Below are 21957 nucleotides of genomic sequence, written 5' to 3'. Positions count from 1 at the left end.
GAAAAGTAGGGGGGGAAGGAGGGAGGAAAATAGGTGAGTATTAAAAAAGAAAAGAATTAGAAACAGAAAATTATCTCATAATTTCCATCACCCAGAGATACATTCCTTGGCTACATTCCTAAAAAGGAAATAAAAGGATATGAACATATTTAAATATCTCAAAGCTTATTAGGAGTTATACACTTTCAGGAGCACTGACTGAGAACACAAATCTCACTGCACTCTTGCCAGAACAAGGTATCTTGAATAAATCTTAGTGAAACAGATAACAGATGAAGTAGACCGAGTAGAAGAACCTTGGGCAAGATTGTAAAAGGATGTACACTCACAAAAACCTAACTTAACTTGGTGGCAGAGGACAAGTGGTACCTAAGCCATCAATTACCAGTCAGAGGGAAATAAATAGTATTCAAGTGTAAGATTTGCAGTGGCTAAAATGATTAGCTGCTATTTTTTCAAAATCATAGTTCTACTAGTGAGAGGCGTGTGGTCTTTGGCACAAAACACCAATGACCACCAAAGCATAACATCTGATTTCTTGCAATTCTAAATGATTACCATGAAGAAAAGAGTATCATAATAATTATCCAATTAATATTTAAGCATCCTCTTGGGAATAATTTTGGTGTATACTACAAAACTGTTAAGTACATTTATGTTTGCAAAAGGCTGAGTTGTTTCTAAACCATTTATTATCTTTTCAATAAATAAATTTTATATTAAATTCTTAATACAGAACAGAGCAGTGGATCCTTCAAACCCTCTACAAACAGTAGTCAAGAAGGTAACTAAGGACAAATATTTAAAGGTTAGGACAGCCTTTGAAAAGCAGTTGAGGGCAAAGAAGATTTTAAGGAGGTGAGGTAATAGGCCGTACAGATATATGAGAGGAAAGTGTTACAAAGAGAATATCAAGTACAAAAATTTTTTAAGTGAGAACATAAAGGAAAATTTTCAGTAATTATTAGGAGGCTAGCATGGTTGGGTGTGAGGAGGCAGGTTGAGAGTGGAAGATGAGTCAGTAAAACAAAGGGGGCAGAGAGGGACGACAAACCTAGGGATTTTTGTTTTTTAAAGATAAAGCTATGGTAATGTGATGGAAAGATATAAGAAAGTTGTAATGCGAAGTGAGAAATTGCACCCTTTTATAACTAACTAGTATTTGATGAGAATTTTTCCAAGAGTTTATGTTGCATTCTCTACATGCTGAGTCGAAGCTAGTACTTGTCACAGAATAAGTACTCAGTAAGTATTAGGTGAAGGGAGTTTGGGGTTCTGGACTAAGTAATGGCACCAGAATGGTTGGACATTTATTTATCCATTATCAAAATGGGATAAACTTTAAAAGAATATAGTGTCAGGGAGGGGGTAAGGAGTAGGACTGTAGATGAAAGAAGATTAGTCATGAGTTCATCATTGTTGAAGCTGGATGATAGGTACATGGAGCATCATTATTCTACTGTTTTCTAATTTTGTGTATGTTTGGCATTTCCCATAGCAAAAAGTTAAAAAAAAAAATAGGAAGAAAAAGAAAAAGAAGAATCCTCTTCTTCCTCCTCCCAACTGTCCTCTACTTTCCAAAGAAAGTGATAAAAATACCAAATATATATCTATAAAACATTAACCCTGAATCCTGAATTCTTAAATAGAGATTGTAAGAAGTGTTCCATTACCTTACATTCACTAAAAAATAGTTTTCCAATAGATCTGAAGCATTCAGAAGATTCACAATATAAAATACAAGTCTGGTGGGATGATGTTTTCAGCATCAAATAAATATCCTTCCCTTTCTCTCACTTTTCTTTGTGTTTAAAAAATTTTCCCTAATCCAGGTCAGAAGAACAGTCATGTTCACTACCTTAAGGAAGCAATGACCCACGAAGTCACAATGAAAAAAGAATTCAAAATGTTGACCCTGGGACAAGAAAAAAAAATTTTAAGTATGATAATAAAGAGGGCACCTTTTGGGATGAGCACTGGGTGTTGTATGGAAACCAATTTGACAATAAATTTCATATTAAAAAAAAAAGAGTAAAGCTTCCATGTTCTCTAACCAGCCCATTATTAGGAAAGATTGAGATTTGAGCAAGAGTGCCATAAAAGGGATAAAAAGAGAGTCCAGTCCCCAAGGAAGGGTAAAAAATGGCAGAATCCTGAGAGTTTTAGGGATAAAACATCTGTGAAAAATCATATCTTTATTCTTGAGTAGAGTTCAGGGGAAGTAGCAAGAGATTCCACACGGTGCAAGAGAAAAGGAGGTATGCACATAGTGTGTCTACACAACCAAGTCTATGATAACCTCTCCAAGTTCCCCATGGATCAGGTGAGAATAATATTTAGTATGTGTCCAAGAGTAATATGGATGAGATCCAGAGAACTGACAGGTATTTAGAAGGCTTGGAAGTAGAAACACGGATGAATGCTGCAGAGACCTATCTGAACCAGTAACCAACGATCAGGCAGGGAACTGGAACAGCCCAGTGGTCATGCTAAGGATAAAATGTCTCCAATTCTCCTATCTCATATCTTTGCACTCTGAAAGCCCTATAGAATTTAGATGCAATTTTGGAGGGGGTATAATTGACTGAGATTAATTTTTTCCACATATGTTAGAAAGAAGGCACAAAAGAGAACTACAGGAAGGCAGTTTTTTTATAGAAAAAAATTAAGCTCTGTATCTCACAAGCCTAAGTTTAATGGACCAACATACACATCTTCTATATAAAGAAAAATGTTTAGTATCTTCTGCATTTGCCAACTGTTCTTAGATAATTAATAAACTTGGGGTGGGAAAAGACTATGGAATTTTGAAATAAAAATCTCTGCCATGTTCCTTCCCTACCTTTAGAATAGTAATTTAAGACAAACCTATCCATCTAACTAAAAAGGATACACTACCAATTTACTTTAGAGAATACAACTTCAAAAGTACTGCCTCTACACACAGGCATGTGGTAAGTATAGATCAACAAGCAAGAGCAGGATGAGCAGATCATTATGAGGTAACTGTGAGCCAGACTTTGTTTATATTGTGTTCTCAGGAAAGCAGATCATGCTTCTAGTGAGTAAATAAATGCTAAAAAAAATCACGACGTGTATTTTGCTGTCTTAAGTGATATATGGCTGTGTGTATGTGTACATATGTGTGTGTTTCTATGTACATATTTATATATTTTAATATGTGTTTATATGCAAAGCAAAAACAAATCTGCTGCAGGGCCGACCTTTGCAAATTAGTCCTGTTAATCTAAACCCAAAAACCTTCCAAGTCAGTAGAACAACATGAGTAAAATTATGAACAGAAAGATTAAATGCTCCTTTGATAACAACCCTAAGTCTGAATCCCACATAACAAAATTCTCAATATTATAAAGTGGTAAATGTCAATTCATAATATAACTTCTCAAATATATAAATACTTTGCATAAGTTCTCTGGTTTTCAATTTTTAGATGTCTTCTGCCCTGTAACACAAGGATCAAACAGTACAGAATTTTTACAAATTATCCATACAAAATACAGTATTTCTGCGTTAGAGATAGTTAAAAGTATTGCTTTAGATTCTGTTAAACTATAAATACAAAGCAGTAAGCGATTCAAATAATAACTAAGTGAAAGTTATAAACATTGTGTTAACAGACATCTAAAGACACTCTTAAGTCTTCTTGTTAACATTGAGTAGTAGAATGAATATAGACTATTACTTGTAGGTTAGGGTATGTAGGATTGAATCAAGGTTCCAAAAATGAGTTCTAGTCCTGGAGAAATTTAAACTTCTTGACATTTCAGGGTGTTTTTGCCAAAACAATAACAGTATATCCTCAATTCCAAGGAATCAAATTCTTTCTAAAATGTGCTAAAAGTAACAGCTAGATCTCAGTAATCTAGATTCACCTACAAAATATCCAGTCTTCCAATTAGAAGGTTGAAGATAAGTCTTCACCATTAATATATTGAACATATTAGGGCAGGTAATTAATTTTCTTAGTGTATTGGGCATGGTTTAGATATTCAGAAAAAAAAAAAAAGTCAGATCTCCTAACTATAGAGTTTACAACAGAGTACCCAGGGTCTAGGTATTCTGTTAAGATGTTGGAATAAAAGGAGTAATTATTTGCTCCCAGTACCATGTGCTTTTAAAACAATGAAAGAAAAAACATTTGGCAATGCATATCAAAGTAAACAGACCAACCACTTACAGGTTATAAGCATCCTTTTTACATAAACTAACACAAAGCATAACACTGAACAATGAGCAGTGACTATGTATGAAGCCAATGAAGGAAAATCTATTTGGTTCTATTCTGTTCTTGTTCTACTGTTCCCTACATTTCTTGAACTCCCAGTAATAAATTCTTTTAGATGGAGCTCTGGAAGCTTCAGAGGACATAGCTAATCAACTACAGGTGCTGCTGCCAGTGAACTCCACATTCCCAACTTTAGAAGATTTTAAAAAACTATTCTACTCCCTGAAATGAACCTCAACGCTATTGGAATAGAGAAGTCTGCTTCTCAAATAAGGGGCAAAATGCTAATCTAAATGGTATCTAGTTTTTTATATGAGATACAATTCTCTGGTTTAGCTCCTGTTGAAAAACCTAAAATGTGTTTGTAACCTGAATATATAAATTTAGAAACAAACTTAGAGAGTCTTTTTTAATGAAGAAATGAATGTGGAGCCAAAAGGTTTTTTTTGGAGGAGTGTGAGCTGGGTCATAGCAGCAGCCATGTGGGCAGTGGAATAAAGTATTCTTCGAAAGACTCAAGACCAAATGCAGCTTGTTTCCTACTCCCTAATGTATCCCACCCCCCTACCCCATCCTCCACAAACAATAAAACCTTCACCATGCTGAAGTCTTTAGTGGAGACCTGAGAGGTGAATAATGTTGTGCCGGCATTATTTGGTCCTTTCAGTTATTTAGGGGAACAACATTCCTTTTTCTAGCAAAAGAGAAATTTGTGAGTTAAATGACATCATGTTGCCTTGAATGAAACAGCTCTGGCTCAAAGTTCACCCAAAGGCCAACAGTGATAAACTCTCACCGAAGGACAAACTTCAATATATATTTGGTACTTATTAAAAACAGCATTTATATAGCAGCCATACAATAAGAGAGGGCTCTTTACCAAACTCTGTTTCTGATCAGAAAGCACTTGGGATCTGAGGAAGAAATGCTGCTTAGGAATGTACTTTCCTAGTACAGAAATCAAAATTTGCCTTTTAAAAAGAAAGGCTCAAAAGACAATCTAAAAGCAAAGTGGTCTAAGGCATTTTCCAGTGAACAAGCAATTCACAAAAGAGGAAATACGACAGCCAACAAACACATGTAAACAGTAGCAATCAGAGACTTGCAAATTTAAACAAGTTAGGCTTTTATACTATCAAACTGGCAAAAATTAAACCCTAGTCTTTTAAAATAATTTTTTTAAGAAGGGAGAAGGCTAGGGGCACTGGGTCGCTCAGTTGGTTAAGCATCTGACTTTGGCTCAGGGTCATGATCTCAAGGTTCATGAGTTCAGGCCCTATATCAGGCTCTGTGCTGACAGTTCAGAGCCTGGGGCCTGCTTTGGATTCTCTCTCTCTCTCTCTCTCTCTCTCTCTCTGCCCACTTCCCCTCTCAGTCTTTCCCTCTCTTTCAAAAATAAATAAACATTAAATTAAAAAAAAATAAAAAAGAAGGGAGAAGGCTCTCAGGTCAAAAATGTCACACCTAAATACATTAAGAAATGAGAAACATTCTTACTCTTATTAAGGAGGCAACTCTATTTCTACTCAAGTCTAGAAAGAAGTTTTTTCTCTGATTTCTAAATGTTTCCATTTAAAAGTAAATTCACTGAGTTTCATACATAGAGGAGTTAAGCAATAGCACTATATATTACTGGCTATTCTGTTTATTAGGGGCCATCTCTTGTACCAGAGCAACAATAGTTGAAGTGTTACAATACATAAAATGGAACAAGCTTTACCTACGTTATATACTAAACGGATCAATGATTTTCCTTGCACCCTGACCCTGTGGTACCATAGATGTTCTCTAATTAATTATTAAAGTTTTCTAACAGTCACTCATTGTACATCTCTGGTTTCACTTTCCTTTTATTCCACATTCCCAGAAGAACAGTCACAGGCAATATATAATTAGAAAAATGACATATCCTCATTGCCTATGAGATAATAGATTTCACTGAATAACTGACACCACTGGGTGCACCTCTTCCTCGCCCTGCTCTGTCTCCTTTTCTCTACCCCCAAAGTATCATATAATATTCCCACAGAAGACATAAACTAAGGAGCTTTCATTTGTTATTCCTGCTGCCCTAACAGTCATTTGACATACAGCATCTGGACAAGTTAGACCTGGAGGTAGTCTGAAAGGGTTCACAATTTAGTTTTGCTCACCATACCCCTAAATATCATAAAATGAAGAGAAAGAAGAAAACATGGCTTCATGCTATCAGCAAGATCAGGTATTCCACTAAATATTTCAAACTGACCTAATATACTTCTAAGAGCTAAAGAGACTGCAACAATCCTTTCAAAACATCTGCAACTAAGGTCAAGGTGGAGTTTATTTACCTGGAATGATGCACACAATGCCTATTTAATATGTATTATGGCAACTCAATTCTTAGTTCAACTAAATTATATATACATTAAAACAAGAGCAGGATAGTTTTAAAAGTCCACCCTTACTATTTTAAAGGATCATATTATGACTACATAATACTTTGCTTGGAGCTTACGGATAACAACTTTGTCTTACCATGGGTCATGGAATCTACCAAGACATGTAAGTCTGAATAACAACAAAACCATTCTTATCAAAATTCTCCTTTACAGAAATGTAGATTACAAGGCATCAGTTATAGCAACTGCCTCCTGGGAGGGGATGAGGATGGCTGGGCACAGAGACAGATTATTTTTCATTTAACATTCCTTGATATCTTTAAAACTGTATTTACCATGTACCTATTTAAAAATTGATATTTATAAAAAGTTGTGGAACAAGCACACTACAATTGATACGGCTAGTGCGTCAATCCAAGAAGTCCAAGAAAGGAAAACATAGAAATCAGTTGCATACCAGTGAATGATGGAAACCAATGTATGAAACAAAAGTTGAGCTTATTGCATAATGAGTCATGCATTTTCTCCCCTATTTTCTTAGGTTTAGTGATATTTTCTTTAAGGGGGAACTGTGGAAGTGCCTATACACACTCATATAGCCATTTATCTCTCCATATATAGCCATTTATCTCCATATATAGCCATTTATCATTATCTCTCTATTTACACACACACGTATCAAATATAGGACCAGCTTTTAGCAACTGCTCAAGGACATGTGGTAGTATGTGTTTCTGTTGAAGAAAATGACTGTTTGCTGGAAGCCAGGTCTGCCAATGCTAATTCTATGTAGAATTATGAGCTGTAATCCTCCAATAATGGCAAATGTATTCTTACAGGTAACCATGTATGCTAGATGCATTTCCCTCAGGTATAATCAATTTTCCATTCTAAATTCAAGGAACACTAAAATAGAATACCCTTTGCAAAGAGACTAAGATGAGTAGAGGATTTGCAGAAACTATTGTGAACTAATGTCTTGAAGGTAAAAAGAAAAAACAAATCACTGTTTTTGCTCATTAAACTGAATTCAGTCATCAATGTACCAATTTGTACAAGTAGGCAACAGGCTAGTTAAACTTACTGTTCTTGGTCCCATCTCTAATGGCATAGTTGAAGAGCAAACATTCTAATGTCATTAGTCCAGACCCCACAATAAAGTACAACAAACAAAAATAAAGGAGAGACAGTTGTTTGTAAATGTAAAAACAACAAAAATCTTTTTTTTTTTTTTGCAAAGAATTAACGCAGTCTTTTCCATGCTTCATTTACTTACTATCTAGTTACATATTAGGAGAGTCCAGATCATTATACAGCAGGAAGAATTAAGTACAGATTTTCTCTTGCCTAAGCAAAAGAGGTGAAGTTCTTTTGGCATGGAGAGTTAAAAGCTTTTAGACGTGGAAGACGTCAATGTTTGCAACCTATGCTTAAGAATATAATAAAAATCTTTCCAAACAATCATTAAGGATCCATGATGTATTCCACACAATAGAGAAACTACATGTTCAAAATTTTACCTCTAAATAAATCAGAAAATTCACAGAACCAAGAAAATGGAGGAAAGAATGAGACAGAGAATTCTAGCCTACAACAACCACAGGGTTTTCTCTCTTTCCAAATGTTTCCAAGAAGAACAGTTTCCAAGGCTTGCTCTCCCCTCTACTGCTCCACAGTGTAAAACTACTGGAAAGGGTTACTTCCACAAATCATCATCACTGTATAAACTATCTATTATGTAATGGCACAGTAGTTATGATTCTTTCAACTTTATCATTAGATACACACTCAAGTATTTGTAGGTGAAAAGATACAATAGTGGGTGGGCTTTATCATAATACTTTATCTGCCATACATTAAAAAAAAGATTTGGGGGAACCTGGCAGGCTTAGTAGGGCATGCAAGTCTTGGTCTCGGGGTTGTGAGTTTGAGCCCCCCATCAGGTGTAGAGATTACTTCAAAATAAAATCTTAAAAAAAAAAAAAAGATTTTAAAAAACAGAGGAAACAAGACAGGGACAACGCTGTTAATTGCTGAAGCTGGGTAATGGGTAGTTTCATTATACTAGTCACTGTATTTCTGTGTATGCTTCAACATTTCCATAATAAACATATTTAAAAGACTTGTGTGAATGTTTGAAAACAACTGAGAAGACATTTCTTGATCTGCAGACTGACAGAGTCATCTTGATTCTTCTCTTGGCTGGCTATGAGATATGCGAAGTATTCAGAACTATGTTGTTTTCACACAGCACTATATGTATGAGAATCATTTGTTAGTTCCTTTAGCTCTAGTTTACTATGTAACATTTAATGTCTAGTCTCTATAACAAACTGAAACAGTTTGTCCTTCCTCCTCTTTCCTTCTCTTCTCTATTTTCCTGCCTTCTTTTTCCCTCCTTCCTTTCTCTTTCTCTTTCTCTCTTTGCTTTCCAAAAAACTTTTGAAAATCACCTAATTAATATTATATGAATACATGTTTATAATAAACTTCAAAGAACATGAAGTAAAAAAAATGAAAGGCTTACTGGAAATAGTGAACAGTGATTTTAATGATAATCTTGCAGAAAATCAAATGTTCTTCTGGATTTTCAGAAATCTTAAGGTTGAGGGTCTTACCTTTTAAGTAAAAATTTCAGAGTCTTAAAGCAACCATTACAAAGGACCTTCAGGGTAAAGCCTTTTAGAACGCAGTGGATGCCAAGAAAAATCTCACTCCCTATAAAATTACTAAGGGAATGAAGATACTCAAAACAAAGAAGTCTAGGAGAAATTTTCAATTTGCATCAATAAATTAGAATTGCTAAGTAAAATTTCTTTCCATAGCTTTGAAAATGCACACATACTAGGATACAGCCACACTTATCCAGATGACCACTTAAGAACAGAAGAGATATGATTCAGCACCAATGTTTTATCTTCACTGCTGTTTGTTAACAACAAAGCATCTTTAGCCATGCCATCTGGTAGTATCTTAGTCATAAAGCACTTCGAATTGAGAGAGGCAAGAAAGACGTCCAGAGAGAACAAGGATACTATTTCTATTAATACCAACTACAACTAACAGCTATCTCTAGTGAGTTTTTATTCTATCCAAGATAATGTGTAAAGCTTTTTGGATGAATAGGCTTATTTAATCTAACTAACAACAATCTATAATGTAAGTATTATTAACTCCCCATTTCAAAAGCCCAGAGAGGTTATTTGCCCCAAATCACTAGCATTTAGTAGAAATGGAATTTACAACTGCAAACTCCAAAGACCAAGTTCTTAATCTGAAGCATAAACTGCCTCAACTCATCATGGCTTTACCTAATAGGTTCTTTATTTTAAATTAAAATTTTCATATAAACATATAAAAGATGTTTATCCTCAAATATCAACTGTTCATTGATTTAGTCTCCATGATGTCTGTGTTCCATGTCTCCTTAATTTAATGTAATCATTTTATCATCTTAATAAACATCTATGTATCTTGATCTGAGTTACCATATAATGCTATCAAACAATGGAGAAAAATTACCTTGACCAGAAGTTCACAACACAAGGAAGTTACAGACATTCAAGGGAGCTTTACATGTAGTGACAGAAACAAAGAAAGTACTTTGGGCCACAACTCTACATTCTCTATAATACCCTTGTGGAATTAGAAGACTTCATGTTAGAAAATATTGAATTGGTCTTATACTTAAAAGCCAATTGACACAGCCATGGAAGGAGCACTGGCACCTGGAATATAGCGTTGGAAGGCAGCAAAGTGCCCAAGAGGAAGAAAACAAACAAACAAACAAACAAACAAAAAACAAAAATAACCACTAGCCTCAAAATACTCCTTATAAATCTCAGTCTGACCCAGACTTGACATCCTATAAGAGTGATTCTGATGTTCTTCATGTGGTCATAAAATACAAAGAGAGCATAGTAGAAAAGGCAAAGAAACCAATGGTATAAAAGCAATGAAGGCAATTCAGTGTTTCTTGTCTCTCCACCAAGTTCCACAAAATCACATGGCAAAATGCCTCCTGTCATATGACAACAATAAGGAGAACAGATTCAAACTGGAAAGAGACAATCTATGGCATTCACCCACCTCCCTTATGCCTCGGTCACTGGATGGTTACCTTTAGTAAGACAGATCATGCGAAAAATTTTTTTCTAAAAAGGAGAAATTCAGTGATGATAAAAAGCCTATACAACATCAAAGCTAAAGTAAAGCTTTGACTTAAGCAAGAACACACATGCAAGATGGACAAATAGAGATACAATCAAGAACTGAGCAGAAAGGCTCAACTACAGAGGCTGCCCAGTATTTTCCACTTTTTTGGAGTAATAACTAAAAACTATTTTACAGTCAGTAGAGCCTGAGACCTATAACACAGCAGAAATTATTATTTTTGTCTCAGTTAAAGGACAGTGGGTAAGAGCAGCCCTTTTATTAATGGCAAAGAAGTGTAGATACACACATAAGCAACACTACCATAAAGCAGAGATTTTTGTTTTAACAAAATCCATATTTATGTGATTATATTTCCTATGGTTGAGAGCAGCTATAATTAATGGATTTCCCTCCTTCTCTTAATGCAGCCATTTGTCAATTCAAATACAGAATGTCCAATCAATTTTGATGTATTTAGTAAGCAATTTGTCAAATGGTGCTATAATCCGGTTAATATATTAATTCTTGTCATGGAGAGAGTTCTGACAACTACAGTTGACCTTTAAACAAAGCCGGGGCTAGGGGTGCCAAACTCCCCACAGTCAAAAATCCACATATAACTTTTGACTCTCCCAAAACTTACTGCTAATTGCCTACTATTGACTGGAAGTCATACCAATAAACAATAAAGTAAGCTAGAAAAAAGAAAATGTTATTAAGAAAATAATAAGGAAGAAAAAATAAATTTACAGTACTGCTATAAAAAAATTCACGTATAAGTAGACCCATGCAGTTCAAACCCATGTTGTTCAACGGTCAACCATAAGTGGTTTTCTATAACTGGTTTGGAAAGAAAAATCTGTATTGGGTCTCACAGGTTATTCTTGGGAGATAACACCTCTATGTCCCAATATCTGAGAGCATGCCATAGCACATCACTTAATAGGAAAACTACTTTGCCGGAATAAAGATACCTGGGTTCCACTGGACAATGTGGCTGATTCCTTGTAATCAGCTGGGTTTCTCTCAATCCCTGTGTGTCTCATATGTTTTTAGTAAAGTTAGCAAGCCAATACATGTGACACTAAACACAAAATAAGTAGGCTTCTAAGAGAGGAACAAGGCTTTACTAAGGAAATGCATGCATCTTAAACTTAAAAAGTACTTCTATAAACATTTTCTCCTATTCTAAAATTTTCTGCATATGAATTGCTAAGGAAGTAGTCTCAATCTTTTATTTTCCCTACCCCAACATTCTTCAGGCAAGAACTCACCAGTACTCAACACACACAGTGTACTAAGGCCACACAGTTAGTTACTGGTAGTCAAGCTTCACTTTACACGGTGTGAAGCTCTGGACGTGACAGTTTTTTTTGCTTTGTAAATATATTTCATCTGCTAATTACTATGCTATCTCCATCTTTTTCCAGGTCTATCTATGTACTAGGAGCCAGAGATAGAACAACTAGATGTGCAAGGATTTCTGGTCCGGGGTCCAAGTTCATATCACAGAAGAAATCTGGACTATAGTAACCAAGAAAGGGTCAAATCCTTTCTCAAACTTTTCAAGTGGGAGATTTAACCACTACCAGTTTGGGCAGAGCAGAGGACTAGAAGACAGGTTTTTAATATGTCACAGATAACTTCCAGAGCACCTGGGTATATTTGGCAAATAGTTTCCAAATATGATAGCTCTCTCCATGCACTACATCCAAATCTCTATATTTCTCTATCAGAAAATACAAGAGTAGAGATGAAGGTAAACCCCTTCTAGAGAACAAAACTGAAAAATATGGCAACAATTTTTTTTGAATTACAAGAAAAAAAAGGAAAACTACACTTATCTTCCAGACATTAGAATCCCCTTAACCCATTTATGAACCATGAAAGAGCAAAGAGAAAAAAAATTGCCAAAGTGACTTGGCACAAGGCTGTGTATTTTAAAACCTAAAATGTGTATTGGTCCTCCAGACTACCAGACGTCCCATTGTTTCATGTGTCTGCTGAGAAAGGTGCCCTATGTGTCAGAAAAGCACACTGAATATTTTTCAATGACCCAGGGGGCAAAGGTCACTTATTATAAATGGATAATGAGACCTAATGCAGTGCTCTGGGTATGGACAAAGAAAGGGTCTATCCATAGCCCCTGGTGGATTGGTCATTCAAGCTTTTATTTCCTCTCCACACTTAATGGAGTCAAACAATTGACAGAAATTCTATAGAGAAGGCTGAAACTGAGAGAAACAACTGTATTCTAACTCTGATAGACAGACACAAATAGCGACCCTGAAATGGCGCCAGAACTCCTGTTACCACTAACATAGCAGACAGCTGTAGCATTCCCCCTAAATTCCCATTTAGTCATTTGTTAGCAATTAACCTTACTGATGGAAGTGATGGCACATCAAACCACAAGCTCCTGCCAATATCAACCCATTACATTATCGCAGGTAAGCAGACACAGATCATTCTGCTCTAGCTCCTTCTTTTTGAAGAAAAGAAGTAAACAAATATCCCCATATCCTCCACCCTATAGTCCCACTAATCAACTGACAAAATGAACATTCAGGGATATCAGGGTCTGAATATATGGACCTTAAACTCAGGTGGGATAGTATAAATGACATCAGAAGCCAAGGTACTCATGGACTAGAGGCTTTGTAATCTACAAATTATTTTTCTTTAAACAATCAGAATCAGTGTCCTATCCTAGTCAAATCTACCAATCCACTGATAATAAATAGTAATAGTGTCAATGAAAAGGAATGTATACTCTAACCTGTACCTGAAAAAAGGAAGTCATAAAACAACCTAACAAACATTAAGATACTAGTATCACTTACAATTCTGTAAAATAAGGACATTTAAAAATACAAAACAAGGGGGGCATCTGGGTGGCTCAGTCAGTTAAGCATCCGACTTCAGCTCAGGTCATGATCTCACAGCTTGTGAGTTCAAGTCCCGTGTTGGGCTCTGTGCTGACAGCTCAGAGCCTGGAACCTGCTTGGGATTCTGTGTCTCCCTCTCTCTCTGCCCCTCCCCACTCATGCTGTGTCTCTCTTCTTCAAAAATAAATAAACATTAAAAAAATTAACAACAAAAAATAAAAATACAAAACAGCCCTTTAAAAAAAAACTTTCCTTTTGTTTCGTTTCAAATTTAAGGACAATTAAGACAGGAAGGTGGACTGACATGTAAACTATTTTTTTCCCCAAATGGTAAATGCTCAAGCAAATGACAGGAATGCTACCCACTTCAGAATGGAGTATATAGGTCATTACATCGTAACAAACAGGGCTTCTGGTTGAAACATCTCGACAATAAATCAGCAGTGACAGAAAAACCCAAGGAACTATTCCATAAATGTGAAGCTCTACATAAAGATATGGGTATCAATAAGAAGTATATCTCCCAGAGACACAAAGAGAAAGAAGAAGGAAAAAGGGTAATCTAATCTAAACTATTCAATCCATAATTTATCAAGTTTGCAGATTGTTGATGGCAGTTTCCTTTAACTATTCAACATCTTTACATTGAAGAAAAGGTATTTAATTTCATAGTGTTCCCCAAGTTATACAACATATATATGGCTAAACTCGGGGTCAATATATATTAATCTTGAGGTCTCTTGAAGAAAAACACTCATCTCACTAAAATTATCTATGGAAGGACATGTCAAGTTGATAAAATTAAGTACAAATAAGAGAAATCATTGAATACAATTCAGTCTGAAGTGGTTTCTTAACTACCTCAGATATTCAGACCTGGATAGAGCAGTATGACACACCCAAGGACCAACAATAGACTATAAATACTCTTTAAATAAGTCCTACATTACAAGTTTCCTCTACAAGAGAAAAACATTTCTTTCTTCCCCTTCCACCCTACCCACTCTTGGGCAAATATTTATTATGGACAATGCAAGGAAATATTGTTGAGTACCTCCATCATACTTGGTACATACCACAGCAGCAATGCAATCCAGGATGTTAAGTTAAATCCGATGTCACATTCAAAAGAGAGCAGCTCAGAAAAGCACTGCATATTTAATTGCTTTTCCGAGGCACTGACAATGACCATAGGAGATAAGACCAGTGATTTTTTTCCTTTTTGTATCAATATGTTCAAAATATATCACCACTGTATTGTAAAACCAATAAAACAATAGGATAGTAAAATTCTAAAATAACTTCATTCTGAAGTCAAAAGTATGACTTTATATTACAAGGGAAAATATTTGCTATATCTATTTTCATGCTTATAGCTGGTAGGACAGTAGTACAAAATCTGTTGGGAATCAGATCTCTAGATTCTAATCTTAAATACACTGTTGACTTGTGATTTTTATACTTTTATATGTAACATAAATCTCAATATTATTTTCAGGTACTATCTCCTTCATTATATATAGAGACTAAAATAAAAGTGCTACTGAAGTGTAAGAGATTAGTAAAGCAATAACATGTTTTGAAACCATACATGCCAAGAGAGAGCCTAGCTATTCAAAAGAAACTCAGAACTTAGTTCTCTTTAGTATAATAATAAACTAAGATTTCTGTCAAAGCAACACTATTCCTTGAAAGTAATGTTCCAGTTGGAGCTTTCAGAGTGATTTTTAGAGTGAATACCACCTTCTTACATGTCGTACTGTCTAGAGAATCACAATGCAACCTTATTGCTTCTTTCTACACTCTTGCTGGGATAAGATTATTTCATAGAAAGTGTACCTGCATTACCAATTACATCCAAAAAAAAAAAAACCCACAAAAAAAAAAACAAAGAAACAAAACAAAACTCAGAAGGGAGCTGCAACCTGTAAACACACATATGGAAGTTTGGGGTTATTTCTAAAAGCCTACTGAACATTACCACAGGTACCAATACAGAAGCCACAATGCAATCACCAATTCTCTTTCCTACTCTAGACAACATAGTTCGGTTAATGTTGCAATGAATGGCATAAGCTATTGCCCAAGCCAGTCATCCTTTCCTCCTCACTTTTCTTCAGTCACCTTACATAGTTCTAAATCCTAGAGATTTAACCTCCTCAGCCACTTCTCTCCAGCCCCACTAATAACTAACTTCTTTCTTCTTTGAGCTTTTGTACCAATTAATTCATGCTATCAACATAGCACTTATCACAATGCGTTATAGTCACTCACATATATCTTTCTTATTTGCGTTTATGTTAGAGGCAAAAAGTAAAAAGAGTCAGAAGTAAAACTGCAGAAGTGGTGTAATGCAAGATAATAATTAAGATAATACACAGGTTTCAAGCAACTGAAGCTTAAAAAATAATTATGATCATACATTACCACTACTGGCCACATAAGAGAGACTTGATTTTCATTATCTCCTAAAATAAATTAGGCCTAAGCAAAAGGCAATTTGGAACCCTCCATAATAAAGCTTAAGAATAGGCATAGAAAGAATCACATTTATTACAAGTAATATGAATGCATCCTAGGAGTAAAGAACAATCCACCACTTAACAGCATGAAACTGAAAATGCCCAGCATCTTATCAAAAATCATTAGGGATATAAAGAAGCAAGAAAACACACCCCAGATCTAGGAGAACAATCAATCAATAGAAAAACCTCCAAGAAACACCATAGTGGTAAAAGGAAATAGAACCCTGAGATTCTAGAAGAGCTATTATAAAACAAATGTTCCATATGTTCAAACATATACATGATGAGGAAAGAAATGAAAGATATAAAAAAGATCCAAATGGGACTGCCAGTGATGAAAAATATGATACCTGAAATTTTAAAAATATGTTGAATGAAATTAACAGCAGATTAGGCCAAGTAGAGTAGAAGACCTAATGTATTTAAATATGTAGAGGGGCACCTGGGTAGCTCAGTCAGTTGAATGTCCAACTCTTCATTTTGGCTCAGGTCATGATCTCATGGTTTGTGAGATCAAGCCCTGTGTTGGGCTCTGCACTGGTGGTGTGGAGCCTGCTTGGGATTCTCTCTCACTCTCTCTCTGCCTTTCCCCCTGCCAGCATGCATGTACACACTCTCTCAAAATAAACTTTTTAAAAGAGGTAGAATACTATACGAAATCAGAGAGAAAAAGAAAGAATTTTTAAAAATGAAAAAAATTTAGTAAGCTGGGAAAATATCAGGTGGTCAACATACATATAACTGGAGTCACAAAAGGAGAGAAGGAAAGTGACAGAAAAAAATATTTGAACATGTAATTCCATAAAAGTGTTCAAATTTCACAAAAACTATAAATTCACAAATCCAAGAATCTCATAAACCCCAAGCAGAAGAAAACCACCCCATGACATCATAGTTTAATTGATTTTTCCTGTGTTTTTCTATATTTTCTATTTCTCCTACTGTTTTTGTTTTCTATTTCACTGATTTCCATTCTGATCTTCATCATGTTCTTTCTTTTGCCTCAATTTATTCTACTTTTTCTAGTTTCTGAATGTGGAGCTGAGGCCATTGCTTTCAGAACTTTCTCTTTCATAACATTAGTCATTATTTAGTCCTATAAATTTGCTCTTGAAAACTGAGGTAGTGCCACCCCATGCATTTTTTTCTATTTTTCTTTAAAGTGTTTATTTTGAAATGATTATAGATTCATGAGAAGCTGCAAAATAATATAGAGTAGTCTTCTGTATAGCCTTCAGCTAGTTTCAAAACCAGTAAATTGCTATTGGTACAATCCACAGACCTTATGCAGATTTCATGAGTTTTGTATATTCAGTTTTACATACACTCATTTTGTGTAAGGGTATGTATATGTTTGTGTAGAGTTCTATCAAATTCTGCCATGTGTTAATTTGTGTGACCTCTACTACAATCAAGATACAGAACTATGCCATCACTACAAAGATCGACCTAACCCTTTACAGTCATGTTCAATATCTTCCCTTCTATTTTGTCTCTAAGGCCTGATCAACACTAATCTGTTATTCATTTCTAGAATTCTGTCATTTTGAGAATGTTATATAAATGAATTCTTTTTTTTCTCTTGGTGCTTTTAAGATCTGTAGTAAGCAAACTTCTGAGACTGGGTTTCTCACTTGGCATAATGTCCTCGAGATTCAGCCAATTTGTTGCACATATTTACACTTCAATTTTTTTTCTTGAATAGTATTCTAAGATATGGATCTTTTCTGTTGTAATTTTCATTCAGTTTAAAATAATTTCTAATTTCCCTTTTGATTTCCTCTTTGAACCATGTATTATTTTGAAGTATGTTGTTTAGTTTCCAAATATTTCTGGATTTTCCAGAGATCTGTTATTCATTTCTTATTCAATTCTATTGTGATCAGAGAATATATACTTTGTATGACTTGAAAGTTTTTCAATTTATTGAGACTTGTTTAATGGCTCAGAATATGGTCTATCCTGGTCATTGCTGTGCACTTGAAAAGAATGTGTATCATACTTTGTTGGATGAAGTATTTCATGTAGTCTGATATTAATGTAGTAACTCAGGGTTTCAAGTATGTTTCTCCTAAGCAGAATATAGTTGGGGCTTATTTTTTTATCCAATTTTAAAAACTGATTTTTTATTACAACATTTAGACCATTTATAACTCATATAAGTACTGATATGCTTTAGGGTCACATCATCGTGCTTATCTATTTTTATTTCCTTTATTTCCTTTTATTTTCTTTCTTGGTGTAGGTTGCTTTTGGTTTCATTATATACATCACATGCATTTCATTATATACATTATATAAATTTAATTATATACATCAAAGTTTGCTTTCAAGTGATATTATACCACTCAAATATGCTATAAAAGCCTTAGAATAGCTCCATTTCCCACACTCCTGGCCCCAATGCTACTGTTGTCATACATTTACACACACACACACACACACACACACACACACACACACAAAGACTACAATACATTATGTGTGTGTGTATTTTAAAGACTACAATACATTGATACTATTTTGGGGTTAACAGTAAATTTTAAAGAGACAGAAATCATTACCCCAAAACCCCGCATATTTTGTGTTTTAACCATATTCAGTGTTCTTCACTCCTTTCCATCTAGTATCATTTTTCTTCTGCAACTTCCTTTAACATTCCATACAGAACACATCTATGGCTGGTCATTTTTTAAATTTTTTGTATATCTGAAAAATATGTTTATTTTGCCTTCCTTTTGAAGGATTTTTTTGGGGAAGGGGGACAGAATTCTAGGTTAACAGTTGCTTCCTTTCAGTACTTAAATCTGCCATTCTTATCATTTTTGTCTAGGTATGTAACATCTTTTTTTTTTTTTCTTCAGCTGCTTTTAGACTTTTCTCTTTCTAAATGATTTTGAGCAATTTGATTATAATGTACTTTTTGGTATGGTTTTCTTCAAGATTCTTGTGCTTGAGATTTATTGATCTTCTCAGATCTGTGAATTTATAATTTATATCAGATCTGGACATTTTTTGACTATTTCTCTTGTCATACAACCCCTCCTTCAGGGACTCTGCTTTCAAGTGCAGGTTATCCTACAGCTCAGTGAAACTGTTTAAAATACTGTTTTTACTGTGTTTCATTTTGGACAATTTGTCTTGGTCTATCTTCAAGTTCACTAGTATTTTCTTCCATGATTTCTAATTTATCTTCAATCTTATCCAGTACAACTTTCACATGTAGGCTTTCTTATCTAGAACTTTGATTTGAATCTTTAAAATTTCCCATGTCTCTGCTTAACTTTTCAAACATATGGAACACAGTTGCAATCACTCTTTTAGAGTCACTATTCCTGACCCTGTGTGAGCTCTAGGACTCTCTGGTGGTTGTTTCCTTGGCTTCTGGCGGTTTCCTACAACCACCAGTACTGTGCAGAATACTAGAGAAGGACCCTCTGCAGATGTTCAGAGTTCACATTCTGTGCAGATCCATTCTCTCTGATGGCTTAATCCAGAAAATTCTAGTTAGGAGTTAACAAACAGTAAATAGGTAGTGCTTTGTGGGTCATTATTACTCAACTTTATGGTTATAATTTTTAGGTGGCCAGAGACAACATATAAATGAAATGGTATGGCTGTTACAGGTAAACTTTATTTATGGTAATAGCTCATAATACTTTGCTGGTAGATGCTCTTCCTTGGTCTTACTGGACTCTCAGCTCTGTGTCCTCTCTCTGTATTTCACTTGGATCCCCCCTTGCCCCCCCTCACTGCAGAACAGCCCAGAAACTCTTTCAAGGCAATAAATGGAGGCAGTTGTAAGGCTTGCCTCGTTTGTTTCCCATCTCTCAGGAACCACTGTCTTTCTCTTTTTAAAATGTTTATTCACTTTTTGAGAGACAGAGACAGAGTGTGAGCAGAGCAGGGGCAGAGAGAGAAGGAGACAGAGAATCTGAAACAGGCTCCAAGCTCTGAGCTGTTAGCACAGAGCCCGATGCAGGGCTCAAACTCACGAACCGTGAGATCATGACCTGAGCCGAAGTTGGACGCTTAACCGACTGAGCCACCCAGGCACCCCAGGAACCACTGTCTTTCAATACCTGGTATCCAGTAACTTGAAAACAGTTGTTTTATATATTCTGGTTTTTGTTGTTGTTTCAGGAAGAATGGTACAACCCAAATGGAACTTTGAGAAATACCCAATAAAAACATTATTTTCACACACATAAAATTTTAAATCCAATTGAAACATATATATCTAAAGTACATATTATATGTTTTAACCATTTTCTGTGTTTCTCATTCCTTTCCATATGGCGTCAAAAGTTCTCTCCACCTTTCCTATAATGCTTGTAAAGGTAGAGGAAAACAATTATATCCCAAATAAAACAGAGAGAGATTCTATGGATCCCAGTTACCTTTCTATTGTGTATCAAGGCTATGTTTCTGTTGAATGATCTCCTGTTCCCATTTAACCAGGAAAATTCAATAAGCTTACGGAGGAACTTCTCACATACCCATGGATTATCTCAGAAAGAAGTTCAAAGTCTGACCTCCCCCCAATAAAGCTAGTTAATGTCAGCAACTTAAAAATACTGCTGCTGCCAAATTACCTGAAAGAAAAGGAAGAAACATTATTTTTCCCCTAAATAAAACTTTCCCAAATCAACTCAGTAAATCCTATCTTTAATTTATAATTTGGGAAGCACTGAAGCAGGCTAAAGAAAAAGCTATTGTCTATTTTGGGGTCATATTCAAAGTAAAATGATATTTGTTAGTCTCTTCTAATGCTTATCTTTGTTTTTGGCAAAGTAATGCACTGAAATAAAGTGCTTATTTCAGAAAAGGTAATTACAGTATGCAATTTTTTTGAAGGGAGAAAATTTTTTATGTGTTAACACAAAAATTACTAATTTCCTCTGCTATAATCTTTTTATAAACTGTTCCCAAGATCTCTTATGACCAAAGCAAAACATTTTTTTCATATTAGATTCTTGACTTTTACCTTTACTGAGCCATACAGCAAGATTAGATTACCAACTGTACATTCATTTTACACATTTAAATTAATCAATGTACTCAAACAATTTGAATTTGCTGATATTTGACTTCTGTTTTACTTACTCAAAATGGTAATTTCCTATGGTTCAACCTAATAACAAAGAAGACATCTCCACCTCTGTAGAGTAAGGAGCATTCTGGTATGATTCAATTTCTGATAGACCAAAATGCCTCAATTTTGCATCATTCCCATTCAATTAATACAGGTGGGAAATGTGACTTACAGTTAAGAACACAACATTTGGAGTTTTTGCTTCCTTCAGTTCAATGTTAGGTGAGAAGTCTTTAGTGTTTCAGGCAAGTTTCTCTTCTCCTCCCCCATCAGTCACCCTTTTGCCACATATGCAGAACTTTGTTTATCAACTAGCAGTGTACTTATTATGATTACAGGGCTGGAAGGGGAGTGGGGATTCCTTGCTAAACATCCTGCTCTCCTACTCTCTTCTCCCTGAGACAAAGTCTCTTTCCCATTTCCATTTACATCATACTTTGTCTACTATTATTATAATTTCCGGAGTTTGTACAAGTCTGCTTCACTTGATTCACAGATCCAAATACAACAAAGAAAATGCGTGTAACATCTGAGACGTTTGCAGTAGAGTTTTCCTCCAAATGGTTATATCTGAAAATTCTTTGAGTAATATATTTATCAATTTTTCAAGTTGGCAAATAAGAGGTAATTTCCAATATGGTTAGGTAAAACAAAAGCTTCCCAGCAT

At 35.1% G+C, this 21957-nt stretch overlaps 1 protein-coding gene across 1 annotated transcript in view; it reads right to left on the bottom strand.

Moving 5' to 3' along the window:
* Positions 1-21957, bottom strand: part of BCAS3 (BCAS3 microtubule associated cell migration factor) — a 617319-nt gene that overhangs the window by 275897 nt on the left and 319465 nt on the right. The gene's annotated exons all lie outside the window — the stretch shown is intronic.

The sequence above is a fragment of the Felis catus genome, chromosome E1 (assembly GCF_018350175.1).
Source record: "Felis catus isolate Fca126 chromosome E1, F.catus_Fca126_mat1.0, whole genome shotgun sequence".
NCBI lineage: Eukaryota > Metazoa > Chordata > Mammalia > Carnivora > Felidae > Felis > Felis catus.
The sequence above is the reverse complement of the archived record's forward strand: the minus strand, read 5'-3'. Positions and strand labels throughout refer to the sequence as shown.